This window comes from Erpetoichthys calabaricus, chromosome 4, assembly GCF_900747795.2.
Source record: "Erpetoichthys calabaricus chromosome 4, fErpCal1.3, whole genome shotgun sequence".
Taxonomy (NCBI): domain Eukaryota; kingdom Metazoa; phylum Chordata; class Cladistia; order Polypteriformes; family Polypteridae; genus Erpetoichthys; species Erpetoichthys calabaricus.
The window spans coordinates 60,079,391-60,096,523 of record NC_041397.2 but is presented as its reverse complement, the minus strand read 5'-3'; the positions used below and the strand labels follow the sequence as shown (position 1 = coordinate 60,096,523).

Here is a 17,133-nt window from a genome sequence, read left to right as displayed (position 1 = left end):
CTAACTTCAGGGTCACGGGGGTCTGCAGGAGCCAATAACAGCCAACACAGGGCGCAAGGCAGGAAACAAACCCCGGGCAGGGCGCCAGCCCACCGAAGGGCGCGCACACACACACACACACACACACACACACAAACACCAAGGACACACTAGAGATAATTTAGAATCGCCAATGCACTTAACCAGCATATCTTTAGACTGTAGGAGGAAACCGGAGCACCCGGAGGAAACCCATGCAGACACGGGGAGAACATGCAAACTCCACGCAGGGAGGACCCGGGAAGCAAACCCGGGTCACCTAACTGCAAGGCAGCAGCGCTACCCACTGCACAACCATGCTGCCCCCAAGTTCTACATATGCATGAAAAAAGACTACACTTTTAATCTGACAAAAACAGACAAAAATAGTAGGTAAATTTCTAATGTTACTATAACATAACAAGGTATTTAATAGGCCTCAACTACTTTACAATTTAATTTCTGAAACTAACTGTTGAACTGTTAACTATTGTAAATAGTCAGTCAGTCAGTCATTATCCAAACCGCTATATCCTAACACAGGGTCACGGGGGTCTGCTATAGAAATTGTCTAAATGTTATAATTGCTGAGGAGTGTTACTTAAGTCAGCCAGACCACAGAAGAGCAAATAACAACCAGAGGGTGGAATTGCCAGACTCCAGGGGCCTCATGTATAACGCCGTGCGTAGAACTCACACTATAACATGGCGTAAGCACAAAAGCGGGATTGTGCGTACGCACAGAAAAATCCAGATGCAGGAATCTGTGCGCACGCATACTTTCACGTTCTTCCACTACATAAATCCCGATTTGCGTGAAAAGTAACGCACGTGCACGCGCCTTCTGTCCCGCCCCAACTCCTCCCAGAATTACGCCTCTTTGAATATGCAAATCAATATAAATAGCCTTCTGTGAAAAGACAATGGGAAAAGCACAGAGGAAAATATAAGAATTTCAGCGAATACCACGTGGAGGCAAAGGAAAAACATGCTATTTGTTGGTTTAAACAGTGGTATAATCAACAAAAGAAAGTTGATCGAGTGACAGAGTGTCGGAAAAACTCGAAAGATCAAATTCACAAAGTCGCACAGTGCCTGAAATCACATATCAAAGTCGCTGTGAAAGGCGAGTTGTAGCCCACCGTCTGAGTGTCATATGTAAGCGTATTAGGGTACAAACAAAAAACATAGGCACACAGTGGGAAAAAAGCACGAAATGTCAACTTTAATCTCGAAATTTCTTAAAATCGTTTATTTTACTAGTTTCTCAAGTAGCATGTTAAATGCTTTTTTCTGTGTTTGATCTTCTATGTGCTCTATGTGTGTGTGAATCACTACGTGCTTCCGTTCTTTCTCTTTCTCCGACAGGACACAGAATGCATTACATTCGAGATATTACAGCTCTCTGAATAATTAAAATACTGAGATGTATACGTGATATCATTTTCATGATGATAGGAATGAAAGCATGTTATTAAACATGGGAACACGGTGGCGCAGTGATTGTTCATATCTCACGCAAGAGGCTTGTTGCACCATGTGTGACCTTCGATGAAATAATTTATTACAGAAGTACTGTCTCTTTCAAACGTACTAACCTCCAATTCCTGTCCATACTTTTCTTTCTCCAATCGCCACACAATCAGCTCTGTAATAGACGTGAAGCCATTTGTAAGCTTAGAACGCCGATTCTTCAAAACTTTTAAGGAACATTGAAATATCTTCGTAGTACATGTTTAATTATTCTATTCGTCTATCCTTCCAGTGTCGCGTCAGCACCAGCAAGAATACAGCGCAAGGCAGGAGCTATCCGTGAACTAGCTAGCGCTGCGGCACCGTGTCCTCACATGTTTAATTATTAACAATACAGATTATTTAAATGAAGTTAAAGTTTTATCTGTATACTATAAGCAACATATTTTGCTGCATTTCATCTTAAAAATGATATTGTCATCATACGCGCTTTATAAAGTAGCGCAGGTTGTGCAATATTATAACTGTAGTGCAAGTTTACAGTGAGGTGATTGAGTGCGTTTATAGTTCTTGGGATGAAACTGTTTCTGAAACGCGAGGTCCGTACAGGAAAGGCTTTAACGCTTTTTGTCGTGGTTGAGGTAGTGTGTACTTGAAACTGTATACCGATAATTCTCTTTCCGATCATCTGCTGCTGTGATTCACACTCAGATACAGTGATATAAATACTCCGAGTGGTGCAGTGAGAGTAATATGGAAAAAAATGATCCGCAGTGGCAACCCTTAATGGGAACAGCAAAAAGAAGAACAAGATGCAGTGAGCGTAACAACGCTAAAGCAGTTATGGTATTTGGAATACTATGGCTATTCCCTGGCCCATTATATTGCAGCAGGTTAATTACAATCAGATGCATTACACTAATAAACAATATGCAGTTAATTTCAGTGTATTTATAAAGCCGCGTCAGGAATGTGGAGCTAAGAAAGAAAGGATGAGCACACAGGAACAGTAGTTTGACCATTCTGTGGACCATTATATTGTTACAGGTTAATTACAATCAGATGCATTAAATTTATGAACGATATGCGGTTAATTTCAGTGTATTTGATAAAGCCTCCGCCGTGGATGTGGATCTAAGAAAGGGTAACCACACAGGAACAGTAGCACTGCTTTGACACTGGGTGCCGCCAGTCTGCAAAACCGGGCGGATAAATTGCGTACGCCAAGGTATGAGTTACCGTGGAAATGTGCGTGGCTTTACGCCAAGTTTAGGTTTTATACATCGCGATTTGAGCGTGGAAAGGTTCGTACGCAACATTTCTGTGCGTACGCACCGTTTATACATGAGGCCCCAGGTCATTTCACATGCCTTTAAATGGTTTCAGGAAAGCAGGCAGTGCTTTTACTGTATTAATATCAATGCATGTAGTTTTGTTATACTGATTGTTGACAAGGAGTGGGGTTGTTATCTGGTTATACTGGTGAATTATTTAATTTAATATTTCAAAGATGGAATTTCATCTCATGCCTACATATTGTTTTACAGGTAGGACAAAACCACTTCTGAGTCACATTAAGGATGTGGGCAATACAATTGAGCAGAGTGCACCCACAAAGTGCTCCAATAATGCTAGTCCTATGGACTTCGACAACTCTCTTCACTATCAGTGATGCATTGATTCTATAAGTATGCAATTTTTAGAAAATGTAACGTTTAAAGAGGGAATATGTTTCATATATCAAATCTATCATATTTTGCAGGTGTGTTTTGTAGGCATGCCCCTCAAAGCATTTGCCATAATGAAAATAATATGCAAGATGCATACAGATAATACAGATATCTTGACACACAAGTTCAACACGTTTTGCTATTGTTTCTTGCTTAATACTAGCAGGAACCACATCTTGCTTCTTTCTGAAATACATTTTCGTTTGACTGGTGCAATTAGATAGAAGGCACTCTTACCTGGCTGGGACACCTTCTTAAGGGAAGAATCGGGGGAAGAGCTTGCATGGGGCAATACCTCTCCCGGGACAACACAGAGCAGCCCCCGGAAACTCAAACCGTCAGGTTTGGAGCATGGAAGCTCAACACTGCTGAGCCCTCCTCAGCAGGACTTCCACCACATCCAGAAGTACGCCTGGAAGGAGATCACCGGACACTTGGAGCACTTCCGGGTGCTCCATAAAAGGACCTGCCTCACTCCATTCAAAGAGCCAGAGTCGGGAGGAACTGGACAAAGCAGTGGAGGTGGAAGAGAGAGAGAGAGGGACAAGAGAAGAAAGTACTGTGTGCTATGTTGGCATGTATTGTACTGTACTTGGTGCTGTGGAGAGAGAGGAAGAAGCACTTCCCACATGAATAAAAAATGTGTTTTGTGCTTGATCTTGTGTCTGTGCCTGTTGTGTTGTGGGTTTGGGGATCTGTGCGCACCCTGGTGGTCCCACTAGGAGCATTAAACAAATATATGGCAGATGGTACCTGATTTGTGTCCATTGAACTTTAAAACTTTGCCACATTTGTCACAGCTCAGATAGTTTAGCTCCTTTTCACCTTAATCTAAAACCAGTGAAAACCTGGTCCAGATGTCTGACTTCTCTGTCTCTTTTATTGTGCTACACTGGTCTATTCTGATTGCCCTTTTCAGATCTGCTGGCTATAATTTTTCAATATGCTGCCACAGTCCAAAGACATGCAGGTTAGGTGGATTGGCGATTCTGAATTGGCCTTAGTGTGTGCTTGGTGTGTGGGTGTGTTTGTGTGTGTCCTGCAGTGGATTGGCACCCTGCCCAGGATTGTTTCCTGCCTTGTGCCCTGTGTTGGCTGGGATTGGCTCCAGCAGACCCCCGTGACCCTGTGTTCGGATTCAGCGGGTTGGAAAATGGATGGATGGATGGATGAACAGAGGGTGCTTGGAAATATCATAAAAATAATGTTATAACAATTGAATTTTTAAGATGTAAACAAGTATTATATTTTATAATGTAAAATTGTGTTCATATTCAAAGTATTATGACTTTACAGGAGTGTTATTAAACATTGAAGACAATTTGTCATCCTGCATTTGTGCCACAGTCTCAATTTGGCCACCCTCTTACATCCCATGGGATCCCAGTTCTCATAGACATGTCCAGTATAGTTCATGAAAACTTTAATCTCATAACAATCTCCCACAACAGACAATAAACCATAGGGCACATGAACAGACTGGAACTGCAGTCTCAGTTTATCCATCAAACTAACTTTCAAAGGGGGAAAGTGAGTTCACCATTCCACTGTCAGAATGCAAATTAATCCTCCTGAATCTAGGGGATAATCATCGGTTGTGATCTCCAAGTATTCCAGCATAGCCATTTCCTGAGATGGTGACGACTGTGTTTCCTCTATAACTGAAATATTCCTCCTAATTCCTGTTTAACACTTAGACCACCAACCCATCTGCTAATCAAGACTAAGCACAATTTCTATATGGTTCTCACCTATTTCTATAAAGTTGACAATGTGAATCTTTTGAACTACCAACATAACCTCCATCAATACTAGACCCAACTTTACCAGATACCTCTAGAATTACTTCTTCTGAAGAATGCAGAAAAACAACTTTCAAAAGTGTCCCAAAATTTGTTGCTTATCATTCCTGACAATATCCTCAGCCAAGGTTAAATTGTCCTTTTCCTTATTGATAACAGTATGGGTTATGTTCTTCCCACCAATGCTAAGTGATTAAAGCTTCAGATACCTCTTGGTCACACAATTCTTTCCTCCAGTATGAAGGTAGCAATCATTAGAATCCATGATTTATATTATTTAAATTTGAATTACTTATATGGTGGACACATTCACCCACTTACAAATTTAAAATACTCTATATAAATTGCATGAATAAACATATTAAGAAAATGCAATGTTAAGTATTGCTTGAAAATAATAATTTTTTGTAAAGAATGAAATGGGTAGTAGTACTGACCAAGTACAAGATGGTGGAAAAGCAAGCTCTAAACAAGAAACTGCAAATTATTTTTTTTTACATTGTTTTCTCCTAAGGTATGTGAGGAGATGAACCTTTACAGTAGAAACAGTTGGCATAGCTCACCTTATCTTAAAGAAATTATTCGTGCCAAAAGTCCAGGATGTACATTTCAACCTTATGATTCAGGCCTCCACAATTCTAAGAATAAATAAAGCTAGTGTAGATAGCAAAGTCTTCAGCCATTGGGCACTGCAACTATAGAAGAATCCGCCTACCAAAATTAGACAAGTCCCGTCAGTGTTAGTATTTAAATCCTGGCTGAAGACTCACTATTTGAGAACTTTAAGAGGATTTTAGCTTGTTCCCTGGTCCTACACACATCCCTTAAGTTAGGGATATTTATATTCAATTGGCAAAAGCTGATAAGCACCAAGACCTGGACTTCATTAATAAATTTGTGAAGAACAAAAGTTGTTCAGAAGAAAATCCACTTGTGGCTAAATAAAGCTGAATGTCATCTGTCTGTGTATGAAAGTGAATATCAAATTTTCAGATAATGTTGCCTAATGGAAATGAATATACTATGAACAATAATGGGTCCCAAAATAAAGTCCCTAAGGAACATCAGAGGAAGAAATAAGATAGCTAATTTTAAATTATGAATTGCAACACAGTGACCTCAGTCTGGCCTGTGGGTTTCGGATTTCATTCACTTAAGTACATTTGGGAACCAGGGTGAGTAAGTTGAATATTTGACAATAATTGATTTAACAAGAGGTAACATGTCCACAAATAAGAAGAGGCAGCATTTTAGGCTAGAACTCTCCAACACTGTGACAGGCAAAGAGGGTAATTTTAAATTCCCGATAATACTTAAGTCACCTATGAATATATATACAGTGCACATAGTGAAGAAAAAGTTTCTTCAAGGATCAGCATTATTGCATGTAACAAACGTGAATAATAAAAGACAACAACCTATAAAGATACAGTAGCCATAAAAACCAACAGCTGCTTCAAATCAGTATTGAAACACCAGATTTAGTGTGCCTGGGACAATCCAGCTACTTATCACCCAAATTGCACTGCACCTGATCTTCATACTCCATCTAGAGGGTGATAAGCTCATATAGCAACATGGCTTCATGGCTCACCCAGACATTATGCACTTGCTGTGGTGGTGACACAAAGTAGTAGTAGTAGTAGTTAGATAGGAATTGAAAGAATGAATCTGGTAATACAAGCAGCTGAAATAAGTCTCCTGTACAAGGTTGTCTGTCTCTGTTGCAATACAAGAGAACCTGGAAGTAGAACCACTGCTATCATTGGACTGAGAGGCATCACTTGAGGTGGTTTTCCCATGTGGTTACAATGCTCCCTGGGCATTTCCAACACATTGGGGGAAGACCCAGAGGCAGGCACCAGATGTCCTGAAAGGACTGTATGCCTTAACTGTCCTGGGATCGTCTGGGTATTCCCCTGGAAGGGAGGAGGGAAATTGCTGGTATCAGGGTGGCCTGGTCAGCCCAGCTTAGCACACTGCAACCATGCTCATCAACCAGAAAAACAGAATGAAAACAATGATAAATAAAACACAACAATTACAAATTTACTAAAATCATTGAATTGGTCTCTCATCTATGAAACTTAGACTATGGGCTTTGTGAATTTAAGGTTCGCCTTTTCAAGGCAGTCATGTTTTACAAGTGCAAAAACAGTAATATCTTATTCAAGTTTGCAAAACAGTCCTTTGAAAATGCTGGTTTTCCTATAAAGTAAAAGAATGGAGCTTCTACTATGTAAATGTTGCCTACAGAGAGTCAAGGAATTTGATTTTGAGACCTACAATTAAATTTTATCAATATATCCAACTATAAACACTGGCAATGCGCAGTTTTGGGTAAAAAAATGGAGATGTGTGAAACAACAGTGTATTTTGACATCTTCCGGTATGGGGCATAGAAATAAATAACCATATTCAACAAAAGATTCCATCTGATAAGGCCTAGCTCTCAATAAGAAACATCACCCAGAATTCTTCCCAAGCAGGAACTCATCAGACATGTCTCACAAGGCAGGTTTTAGAAAAAGCTATTTTATTCAAATTAGGTTTTTTGATAAAGGAAACAAGTAAAGGTTATTCCTATGTTCAGGAACTGCTCTTGCCTTTTGCCTTTGTTTGCTGGGATAAGCCTCAGCTTCCCTGTAACCCTGAAGTACAAATGTAGGTTAAGAAAATGGATGGATAAACACATTTTATACAAAATACCATTGCACTCCATTACTAAGAAGTGGCCCATAAAAGCAGGAAAACTCAACAGAGCAGGGATCACAAAAAGCTAAAACCTCCAAACAATAGTTAACAGTCCACACTGGTGAAAAGCAAACAAAAGTGCATTAAAACAAACCTAGTTTGTCACATGAATTGTTCTTGTTACTCTTAATATTTAAATCCAATTTTGACATGATAATATGTATGGGGAGTGCAGGCCCTTTAAAGATTGGAGGAGCAACAAGGAGTAAACATGCAGGATAATTTCACTATTTTCCCTCTCAGTCAATGGGTTTAAGGCACTCAGTTTGCTCTATATAGGTAGGCCTATGTAGAGCTAAGGATACAATTTTCTAAATCCATATGCTCTAAAATGAAACATAAATAAATAAATTGAATTAACCTAAAAAAATGTGTGATAAAAACATACTTTGTCACTGCAGGCAGCAAAGCTTTAGGCAAGTGCTTCAAAATTTATTAGTTTTACATGATTTCTTGAAGGCAAATTTGTATAAAACAAGTCTCAGCTGGAATACACACAAGCTCATTTTTTTTCAAAAATGCTTCTTTCATAATCCAGAGGTCTGTCAAACATTTTTGCCCAGAGGAATGCTGCAAACCTGCCTCCATTTTTGTCAATCACTTCAGCACTTCTAATCTTGACAATCTCTCTGCTCAATGGTGAACTCCTGAAGCTTGCATAGTTTAACATACAACTGCTTATAAATAAGACCATGAATCTAGTGCTTCACAATTAAAATAAAATTCAAAATTAAAAAAAAAATCAGTAATAGTTTGTGAATACCACAGTGCAGCAGATACCAGTAAATCTAAACTTGTAACTGTTAACATTGTTGCTCCTGGACACAGCATTGATCATTGAGAAAAGAGAACAATATTTGTTTGTATTTATGGAAACAAATGGAATATTTTCTATATTCCATTATGGTTTGTTAGAAATTAATCTCTTTAAACATGTGAAAACTGCTAAAATAATTGTAATTTCTTTCATTTCCTCACAAGTATCCATTAAAAAGGTGAAAGTTATCACTTACAAAACAATAATTAAATTCAAGGACAAGACATGTAGCATAAAGAATGCCTACAGCCATCCTTTTTTTATTAATGACATTCAGTGTCACTTTGATTCATCATTGAGTGTGTTTACATGTGCTTTAATACCTCGGTTATTCATAGAAATCAACATTGGTCTCTAAGAAGCCAGGTTAATAAATGTGGATTTCTGCACAAGAAAACCAGCTACGTGGCCATGTAGACTCTTAATTAAGCTGCAGTTAAGGATTTCATAGTCTGCATCCAGCAACCCACAGGCAGAAAATGTTGGTAGTGTCCACAAAGATAAATTTCCAGAGGCAACTGCTTGAGTGATCAACCTCCTTCTCCTGGTTAAAATAAATTGTCTGCATGTTTCAGAAACTGCTAAATATATGTTAATGAGCTACAGTAAATGTGCAGTGCTAAGCTCAGCAGCAAAATCTCAGGAACAGTGTTGGGGAATGTTATTTTTAAAAGTAACAGTCACATTACCCATTACTTACAAAAAAACAACTAAAAATGTTACATAGTTTCTTTTTATAATATGTAATGTGTTACAAACACCTCATTTATTTTATTTTACTTTTTCTTCGTTAGCATGAAAAAAACTTCACAATTCATAAGCCAGCATTTATTACATTCTTAACCCATACATAAAGCTTCATTAAAGTGACCAGAAAAATAGCCAAATTTGATCATTTTGATACTTTTATAAATGCATTTAGTCCTTCACGTGCTCAAAAGTAAATGTTTCTGGACTGCATGCAGCAGTCTCTTTTTTTAGTTTGGCTGTACAATTAAGCCCTGCAAAGGACCTGTGTATTGTCTGCCATGTTTGTTTCTTGCCTTACACCCAAGTGCTGCTGTGATGATCACTGACTCTCTGTGACCCTAAACTGGGCCAATTAAATTTACCCATCAGAAAATGCAGGTTTAACTGTATAATAATAATTTTGGTTCATTTCTTGCCACTTGATTGCATGCTATGCCTCTTCCTCACTAATTTTGTTTTTGGCTTTTTTTTTTTTGAAGTGAAGGGAATAAGTTTTGGTAGTAATATAGTAAAGCATGTCTGTTTATTGCTATTTTTTAAAGTAACAGATATTTTTACTTCAATAAAATAAGTATTGCATTACATTACTTATTACTTTAAAAAGTAATTTGACTGCATAATGTGCATTATTCCCAACACTGTTTGAGAGACAAGCTCCATGCTTGTTTTTGAATTTTTGAATGAAATTTAACTGTGCAGTTTATTGACGCTGAAACATTTTACCAAGGGAGAACTCCATAAATGGACTTGTGCATGTACACAGAGGATTTGAGGACACCAATTTTCTGCCTTAACCAGGTTACTCATCTTATTCCGGCTTTGTGTGTGCATGTAAACACAATCATTGTGAGCACACCTAGCTGCCATATGCCAGCCACAGTGAATGAACCCTTCACATTATATTTGTTTCCTTACTACCTTTCAAATTATGTAAACTTGAAAATGGAGAACTACTCAAAATGTCAAATGAGTTGGGAATGGCATCACTATGGAACAATTAAGACATTGTGTTGTAACAAAGAAGATACAGCTCTCTGATTACGTACAGTGTAAAGCGTGCTCTGCTGTTTTGAAGTACGATAGCAAAAGAACCAACATGTGGACCGTGGGTGCAGGCACTTGATTTCAGCAACATGTACTAGAGGTCAGAGGCAAAACATCCATGTCATAGTAATTCTTTGCACTTGTTATGTCAGTAACACTTCCTGTGAAAGCAAATATTTCTGATAGTATGTAGACTTTTGCTTTTGGAATATTAGAAGCTCAAACAATGCGCCTTTCCTTTGTCCATGGGAGGGAAGGAGCCGAGCCTAGGTCTGAATTGGGAGCCCAACTCTGGGGCCATGGAAGCAGTAGGAACCTGGACCTGTTGACCACATAAGAAAGAAGACTGAGTCTGTTGGGTAGGCTGCTCCTCAGCTGCAAGGTCCAGAAGGATTAGCTGAGGAGACGGCAGTTTTTAATGGACTGCACTGGGGACCGTTTCCTGTACTGGTAGTTTTATCTTCGGTTTTAAGGATTTTCTATTTAGTCATTTGGATTTTAACCTCCACTGAACACATTCTTCTTTTATGGATTATTTATTTATTGGAAGATTTTGAACTGCTCTACTTATTTGGACACTGTTTTGATTTTTGATTTGCTTGTTTTAATAAAAGCACAAGAGACACCTTTGCACCTTTCCCTTGCCTTGAGTGCATGTCCTCATTTGCCAAGCTCATCCCGGTAATGACTATTGACGGTGTCGGGTTCAAGAGCCTCCCAAACAAGAGTGGGAGGGTGGAGCCAACCCATACCATCACAAAGTGTGCTACCAGATCCATTTACCATCTCTCATAACTGTAGGGAGATTGCAATGACTAAAAGACAGGATGCTGTCAGAGAAATATCAGAGATCATGCCTGATATTAATTTCAGAATGACCACGGACATGTGAACCAACAATTACCATAAGGTCAGTGGAGTACAAGCTTAAAAGCAGTGTGCTTACCATCACAATATTCCCGCTCAAAGACTAAAACAGTTGACAACATACTGAGAGAGTTACATTGACAGCTCATGCAGGAGCTCATATTTGATGCTGTTGTTATGAAGAAGGCCATCCGGATAATTGATCAAGGACAAAATATGATTTCTGCACTTTCACCCTATCGTCGCCTGGACTGCCCGGATCATGTGTACACCACCATTCTCAAGCATGCATTAGACATTAACAAGCTTTCAGATACTGTTCCAGAAATTGCAGAAACATTGCTGGCAAAGAAGGCCATAGTGAAATATGTGAAGCAAGCAGGTCTAGTAAGCCAGCTGACAAAATCAGTTAGGCAGATGTCAGTCACCAGGGGCCTCTTGTATAATGCAGTGCGTAGAACTCACACTATAACATGGTGTTAGCACAAAAGCCGAAATGTTCGTACGCACAAAAAAATCTAGATGCATAAATCTGTGTGAACGCCAACTTCCACGTTCTTCCGCTACATAAATCCCGGTCAATGTGAAAAGTAACGCACGTGCACGCACCTGCTGCCCCGCCCTAACTCCTCCCAGAATTACACCTCTTTGAATATGCAAATCAATATAAACAGCCCTTAAGCTCAGCCTTCTGTGAAAAAACAATGGCAAAAGCACAAGGGAAAATAGAAGAATTTCAGCAAATACGGAGGAGGCAAGGAAAAACTTACTATTTGTTGGTTTAAACAGTGGTATAAACAACAAAAGGAAGTCGATCGAGTGACATAGCGTGTTGGAGAAACTCGAAAGCTCAAGTTCATAAAGTCGCACAGTGCCCGAAATAAAAAAGTTGTCACATATCAAAGTCCCTGTGAAAATGCAAGTCGTAGCCCACCCTCTGAGTGTCATATGAAAGCTTATTAGGGTACAGAGAAAAAAAGGCACACAGTGGGGAAAAAAGCACGAAATGTCAACTTTAATCTCGAAATTTCCACTTTAATCATGTAGTTTATTTTGTCATTAAAGTAGAACATCATAAACTTCATCTTAAAATCGTTTAATTTACTAGTTTCTCAAATCCCATCGTAACTAAAGTAGCACGTTAAATGCTTTGTTTTGTATTTGATGTTCTATGTGCTCTATGTGTGTGAATCACTACGTGCTTCTGGGCTTTCTCTTCCTCTGACAGGGTACAGAATCCATTACATTTGTAATATTACAGCTGTCTGAATAATTAAAATACTGAGATGTATACGTGATAAACACGGGAACACTGTGGCGCAGTGATTGTTCATGTCTCACGCAAGATGCTTACTGCGCCATGCGCGACCTTCGATGAAATACTTTATTGCAGCAGTACTGTCTCATTCAAACGTACTAACCCCCAATTCCTGTCCTTACTTTTCTTTCTCCAAATACCAAATCGCCACACAATCAGCTCTGTAATAGACGTTAAGCCATCTGTAAGCTTAGAATGCCGATTCTTCAAAACTTTTAAGGAACATTGATATATCTTTGTAGTACGTGTTTAATTATTCTATCCATCTATCCTTCCAGTGTCACGCCAGCACCAACAAGAATACAGCGCAAGGCAGGAACAATCCGTGAATGGAGCGCCAGCTCCTTGCTAGCGCTGAGACACCGTGTCCTCACATGTTTAATTATTAACAATATAGATTATTTAAATGAAGTTAAAGTTTTATCTGTATAATATAATAAACATATTTTCCTGCATTTCATCTTAAAAATGAATACCGTCATCATATGTAAATACACGCTTTATAAAGTGGCTCAGGCTGTGCAATATTACAACTGTAGTGCAAGTTTACAGTGAGGTAATTGTACTTATAAGTTCAAACAGTTCTACAAGGAGCACTTGATGGACTGATTGAATGCGTTTATAGTTCTTGGGATGAAACTGTTTCTGAACTGCGAGGTCCGTACAGGAAAGGCTTTGAAGCGTTTGCGTGTGAGAGCAGTTCAATAGACAGCATGGCTGAGGCAGCGTGTACTTGATGCTGTATACTGATAATTCTCTTTCCAATCAGCTGCTGTAGACCTGTGATTCCCCACTCAGATATACTGTAGTGATATAAATACTCTGAGTGGTGCAGTGAGAGTAATATGGAAAAAGATAATCCGCTGTAGAAAACCCTAACGGGAGAAGCTGAAAGAAGAAGAAGAAGGTGCAGTGAGAGTAACAACGCTAAAGCAGCTATGGTATTTGGAATACTTTGGCTATTCCCTGGACCATTATATCATTACAGGTTAATTACAATCAGATGCCTTAAACTAATAAACAATATGCAGTTAGTTTCAGTGTATATGATAAAGCCGCGTCAGGGTTGTGGATCTAAAAAAGAAAGGGTAACCACACTGGAACAGTAGCACTGCTTTGACGCTGGGTGCCGCCAGTTTGCAAAACCGAGTGGAGAACTTACATACGCCACAGTTGGAGCTACTGTGAAAATGTGCATGGCTTTACGCCAAGTTTAGGTTTTATACATCGCGATTTGAGCGTGGAAACGTTCATACGCAACATTTTTGTGCATACGCACCATTTATACATGAGACCCCAGGTTAGTACAGGTTTTTTCACCTTGCAGTCAATCATGGATGTGTACATCAAGCTTCGACAAAAGCTTGATAGTCATAGGGAAACCCAAAGAATTGATAACTTAGTTCTGGATGTCCTAGACTTCCTGTTGGAATTTCGTCAGCAATTTTGGCAGTCTCATAGGGAACTGTAAAGTTTCTCGTACCTGACACTTAATCTGGTCATATTATGGCACAAGAGACTTAAATGCCACTGCAAACCTGTGCATACAGACAGCCCACATCAAGCAATAATCCACAGAAGACATCTAGAATGGATCAACAAAAAGGTAAAGATAGAGCCAGTGCTCAAACTTGCTATACAGTACACCCCCAAAAGTCACGGAGATTATGTTCCTAGAGCACCCGCGAATTGTGAAAAACCACAAATTTTGGATGTGGTTAAAAAAATGCCTATTTTTATAATTTATACCCTAAATATGCCCCCAAAACACTTTAACTTCATTTCAAACTCAGCTCAATACATTACCTAAAAAAAGAATGTAAAGGTAAACCTGTATACTGTACTGCTATGTCACCCGCAGTGCTAGAATGTAAAATACCGATCTTACAGCTATATGTACTGTAATTCATGCAAGCCCATTTTCATTACCAGAAGCCTTAGAAGGTGCAGGGAGTTAGGCGGCATCTTGGGGCTTTCACTTTTATACTGCCACATACTTAGGCGTTAATGCATCCCTGGACGCCAAATACTTTTTTGCTGCACTTTAAGTAAACGTCACAATTAACAAAGAAAAAGTGAAATTTTAATAGAACACATTTTTTTCATGCAAAGAGCATCACAACTACTGCAACAGTGATCATTTTACACACTGCTAATGAACTGTAAAAACTATTTAAAAAACTACTGGAACAATATGTACAAGATGCAACTGATGCCATGGATGAAATAAAGTAAATGATCAAGCCAACTGGGCTTGAACTGACAGCACGCAAGCGGTAATGCTGGCAGGCTAGTCTAGTACAGCGGCTCAATCCCAGGGACAGTGAGGCTGCAATACTGCAGGGTGTCACACTTGGGTCACAAAATTGCACAGAAACACAGGAGATTGTAGAGACAGGAAGTTTATTCAAACAATTTTAACAAACATGCCTCTTTAAGAAGTGAAACAAGCTCAGCATGCAGTTAGTTCTCGATTAAAGAATAGACAAACATCATAGGGGAGCACAACGGGAGCAGGACCCCCAACAAGAGCAGAGGATGTCTGGGGGAGGATAGAGAAACAAAGCAATCAGCCAAAAAGTACAGGTGCTGTTCAGGCTTTTATGTATGCGTAGCGTCGCACGAGAAGCATATCACGTGACAGAGCAGCCGCAAGTAAACCCAGCAAGTAAGGGAGCAATGTGAAGGTAGTCTATCAGCGTTTTTTAAGAGGGTTTTTTTGAGGAGCATCCGTGTCTTCTAGGGGTGCGTTCAGCCTCCCTGCTCACAAGGGGCTGACAGTTGTCATAAGCTGGCAGCTCAATGAATGTACAGCACTGACTGATCAGCTCCTGTTTGCTCGTAAATGGCACTGGGAAACAACTGTAGCTGGTTGTGGCAGTTTAAGGGTTAAGAGGAACAATACGGAAAATACAAGAACACTCAGCTGGAGATGCATCACAGTCAATCAGCAGCAAGGAGAAATGAATAACACTGTAGCGGTCCGGTACCGCTAAGATTCACACTGACGAGAAGACGGTGATTTATTTATTTTTATGGGGGAGATTCCAGGGACGCACCCAGCCTTGGCCCGACCCACACACACTCACAAACAGAGACAAAAACAAAGCAAACCGATAATCAAACAGTAAATAAAGAATGCAATGAAAACAAATAAATGAAAACAACGATACCACCCCTGTTCCTCATACGGCGATTACACATTAAATACAACAAAGCATCAACAAAACACACACAGTAAATCATGAAAAACGTTCATGAAAAATGGCAACGGATGAAATGTAATGATGAAAATAGATAGTCCTACCGCTAGTTCCTGAAATGGTGAAGACGGGTGGACGGGTTCAGGAGCACTTCTTTCTTTGCAGGATGGCCATTAATCCACTTACAGTCCACATGTACACAGGCAGACGGCAGACAATCCAGACGCCAAACACGAAACAATCCAGTACAAAATGAACAAGTATAGTTAACCCAGAAGAAGGCAGGCAGAGACACAGGAACTTGAAACACAAATTACAAAAACTTTTCTTTATGCTTTTGGTCACTGGCCCCCTTTTTAAAAGCCGCACTGACATCCTTTGACCCCAACAGCCCCAGCAGCCTCAGTAGGAGACCAATCAGAGCCACTGCAGGGACTGCTGGGAGTTGCAGTTTCAAATTCTATTGGCTACTTTCATCATCAAGCCATGTTTCCTCTACAGTTGCTTCCTGTTCTCTCTACAGTACAGTATTGCCACGAAAAAAGCCATAAAAATTGCAGAGGATATTTGCGGTTTCCGCTAACAATTATTACATAAGTTCTAAGGAAAAATTTGCGAATGACTGAGGCCGCGAACTCTAAACCGTGACTTCGCAGGGGTCTACTGTATTCTTATTATGTAAATATTGCTAGTTATGCATGTTTCTCAATGCCAAAAGGGAAGATTTTCGGCAAAAGGCCAGGCATGTAATAGTCTACTTCACATCAGATGATGAACCACTTAGTAAACTGTAGCCAAGAGGAGAACAACTGTAGTGGCAGACTTTAAGGAATGGGTGAACGTACCTATTAATGAAAATAAAGATGTACTTCAAGACATAATCACACCATGGAAGATGAAATGGATGTGTTGGGCTGGTGGAAACGCCATAAGGCATCTTTTTCTCTGCTTGCTTGATTTGCCCACAATGTGTTAGGCATCCCTGCAAGTAGCAGCAGCTGCTGCTTTTTAGATTCATCCATCTATCCATCCTCTTCCACTTATCCGAGATCAGGTTGCGGGGGCAGCAGCTTCAGCAGAGATGCCCAGACTTCCCTCTCCCTGGCCACTTCTACTAGCTCTTCCGCAGGAATCCCAAGGCGTGCCCAGGCCAGCCAAGAGACATAGTCCCTCCAGCGTGTCCTGTGTCTTCCCCGGAGCCTCCTCCCGGTTAGACGTGCCTGGAACACATCACCAGGGAGGCATCCTGATCAGATGCCCTTGCCACCTCATCTGACTCCTCTCAATGCGGAGGAGCAGTGGCTCTACTCTGAGCTCCTCCCGGATGACTGAACTTCTCACCTTATCTTTAAGGGAG

General features: G+C 39.9%; 1 protein-coding gene across 1 annotated transcript in view; it reads right to left on the bottom strand.

Moving 5' to 3' along the window:
- sacs (sacsin molecular chaperone) overlaps positions 1 to 17,133 on the bottom strand; it is a 104,737-nt gene that overhangs the window by 12,999 nt on the left and 74,605 nt on the right. The gene's annotated exons all lie outside the window — the stretch shown is intronic.